Below are 3,891 nucleotides of genomic sequence, written 5' to 3' on the forward strand. Positions count from 1 at the left end.
GATAGCCTATCTGGGAACGAATGGACCAGTTTTTCTGTTTAGGTAGGAGAAAGAAAAAAGAGATGTAATGTGGGGAGGTCTCCCTCTCTCCCTCTTGTGTTTTTATTTTTCACATTTTTTTTTCTATGAAAGAGAGAGACAAAGTTGCCCATCAAGGTCTTCATTGCCAAGATCCACCCACAGTCTCAGGTGGCCCCTGATCACTGGCATGTACACACACCCAGTGTGCTCACGGAGGCCCTGAGACATGAACTCAGAACCTTTCTCATTGGGTTTAGTTGTGTAACTGCTATGCCAACACCTAGCCTCTAATATGGAGGTTTTAAATGTAACTTTAAAGCTTCTAAGAGTTTGGATACAGTGTTAAAAAGCCATAAAGATAATCAAGAAATTCTTGCTTGTCAGAAAATAATAGGAACTAATAGATTTTTTAAAAATATGGATGATTTTAAAAGATGGGTGATTTACTGTTACCCATTATGGTGATTGCATCTGTATGCAACATAAACTTTATTTTAGTAGTAATACATTCTGTTATACTTAGAAATTATTTTCGCATACAGTCCTAAATAAAAATGTAATAAATACCTGTCCAGGGGCTCTCGACAAATTGCAAACATAACATTCCACAGAATAGAATTAAGTCATATATTGCCTAAGGTTGTGTTTCAGATTCATGGGTGGTTGTGTAGGTGCTGACCTGTGATTTTGTAACTGGGGTGCTTTGCATTGAGCCATCCACTATCTGTCCCTTGAGTACTCTGTGAAGGTAAATGGGGTGACTTAGGATGTGGCAGGAAACGTCAAGTGGCAAGTGAAAGAAATAAAACTCAAATCGGCTTAAGCCAAGACTTAACTGAACTAAAAATTTAACAAATGCAAAATGAAATTAGCTTCAGTTGTGGCAGGATCTAGACACCCAGGGTGGTTGTGAGTTTGCTTTTTCTCTCTCTACTCCCAAGTCTGCTTTCTTCATTGTTAGCTTCATTTTCCAGTAGGCTCCACATAGTGAGAAAGGTGACTCCTGGCATTTATGAGCTTTCATTAATGAGAAGAGAGTCCCCTCTTTTTCTTCCTTTCCTATCATTCCTGAAAACATTGCCCCTGCTTGGTTGATGCGTCTGCTACATCCCAAGACCAATTACTGGTCAGTTTGAGGAGTAAGAACTCTGATTGACAGCCTCATGGAATTAAATGAAGTGTGTAAGAGAAGTTTCTAAAAAGATGGTACAGAGACAAGACTATAATGACACACATGAAGGGAGAGATATCAAAGTGATACCAGCTAATGCGGGCTGCCATAGGGTGGGGCTCTATGGTCCTTTGGCCCTAGATGTTCTCTCTTCCACATAGCCAGCCCATGCCTAGACTTAGCTGTAGTCTGGACTATGAAAGAGATGTGAATTTCAGAAATGGGGATTTATTTGCTTTCACAGCCAACCTTAATCCAACTCTTTAAGACAAAAGGAAGTGAGAAATTGACTTAACTCATTGAACTTTCATCCCAAATTCCAGATAAAAAGTTATTCATACTGATAGAAAACTACAGTTGCTTAGCCTTCAAAGGAAGAAGTTGAGTTCTTCAGAAATTACTAGAGTTTAAACCACAGAGAGTTTTCCATTTTGCATTGACTCTACTTGGAGTAAGTCTCTTGTAGGGGTTGGACTAATAGGCCATTTGCTCTGGATTTTGTTCTACTGTGTCATGTTTCTATTTATATTGGATTTCACCTCCCTGGAAAGCAATCTGGGCTTAGATAAAATATACATAGGCCTAGTCATAGTGATTTAACAGATAGAGTGTCACTCTGCCATTATGAAAAACTGCAGGTTAGATCCCAGGCCAACCTAAAACATGTGCTTATTGTGATCCAAGCTCTAGAAGGTTGGGGAGAAGGGGATGGATTATGGTATAACAAGACTCTGTTTCTCTCTTTCTCTTGGGAGAATAATAATAAATAAAAAGGAAAGAAAATACACAATGTTATTTGTTATTTATGTGAGAGATTCTTATGAAGCTCAGAGCAAATGTTAATATATCCTTTCCAAATCACTGGGTTAGAGGGAGAGAAAAGGTAGGAGATGGATATGATTGTCTCCATTTGGTAGGTGTAGGAAGTAAGATATAAGGAGGATTAAGAGGTTTGTAAGGGAATATCAGTGGCAAAGCCTAAAAACAGAAAGTGGCACTGCTAATTTCAAACCAGTTTTTCTAACAATTGGTCTTCATTTTTTATGACTCCAATATGCTATTTCTTTTAGAAAGTGTAGCACCTTAAACATTCACTTTCACTGGAGAGTCCATTCAAATCCATTGGTAAGTCCAAGGATAATAGCCAAGAAATCATTTAATGAGATCTCAACCATTTTACAAGGCGTGCTGAGTTTCCATTTATTGTAGCATTACATTCAACATGCACTTCTCTGATTTTTATTTTAAAACAGAGTTTAAAAAGTTTGTTTTTTGTTGATTGCAAATGCAAGTAATGAAGGGAATCACGGTCTGACTTAAGAGTTCAAGCAATTGTAGATATTATTGACGAGCATTTTTTTTTTTTTGAGAGAGATTTTTGCTATAGGGCACGTGCTCTCATCAGAAAGACAGAGAGAGACAGAGAGACAGAAAGTGAGAAATCCACCCCGCCAGGGGGATGGCCACACCGCAATCCCTTCTCCTCAACTCTCCTCTCAGGATCTTGGGCACTCATGCACATGTGTCCAGTGTGCGTTTAAGTCATCAGGTTCGGGACTCAAACCTCATTCGACTACTTGAGAGTCCAGTGACATAGCCATTATGCCAACTGCTGGCCCTGACAAGCAGTTTTGAAGCAGATATCAAGTGTCAAGGCAATTGGTTTTGTGTTGCTTGGTATAGAAAAATGATCCTTCCCAGATCTTTGATCATCAGTAGCAGCTTGTTTAGCTTCTCCTGCTGTTCTTGATGCTCATGTTGTTATAACTTAAGTCTACACCATGACTTGCACTCTTTTTCTGTAAAGGGACAGATAGTATATTTATTTGGTTTTGTAGGCAAAAGAGTGAGCTACCAGAATCTGCTATTGCATAAAACTAGCTAGACACAATACATACATGAATGAGTGAGCCTATGTTCTGGTAGAACTTTATTTACTAAAATAGGCAGAGGGTCACATTTGACCCATGGACAGTACTTTGCAGACCCTTGCTGTACACAGCCTACTGGAATCTATTGGCATGGACTGGTTTTGTAGGCAAAAGAGTGAGCTACCAGAATCTGCTATTGCATAAAACTAGCTAGACACAATACATACATGAATGAGTGAGCCTATGTTCTGGTAGAACTTTATTTACTAAAATAGGCAGAGGGTCACATTTGACCCATGGACAGTACTTTGCAGACCCTTGCTGTACACAGCCTACTGGAATCTATTGGCATGGACTCATGTGCCAGAGCACCATTGAAACACTGTTTTCAGTGTTTCTGCAGCTTCCATCCTGCTCCATTCTCCCTGCCCCTCCCTGCACAACTGTTGTAATATCCAATATTTAAGTGGCATTTCCAAGAGCCCCATTTCCAAAGTCTGAATTTTCATCTTAATTGCTATGGATCTTGGACCGGATTCAGGGGCTTGAATCTAGTCTGCAGAAGCAAACACTAGAAAAACCTTCCTGTTCCTGTTCTGGAGTTTAGGTATGTGGTCTAGTGAAATGACACGGGCAAATGATGATGGAGTAGTGGACCATGTGATCTTAAGCAAATGAGTCTATCCTCAATTGTAAGACTCTCCACTCTGTCCACTCTAGGTAGTTTTACAAGAATCATCGTTCATTTACTCATCCATTCAGTTGCTTTTTATTGAACACTGTCTTTCTGCTGTGGAATTGGGAACATAATAGTGCACACAATAGGGA

Source organism: Tupaia chinensis, unplaced genomic scaffold (assembly GCF_000334495.1).
Source record: "Tupaia chinensis unplaced genomic scaffold, TupChi_1.0 Scaffold144255_1, whole genome shotgun sequence".
Lineage (NCBI taxonomy): Eukaryota > Metazoa > Chordata > Mammalia > Scandentia > Tupaiidae > Tupaia > Tupaia belangeri.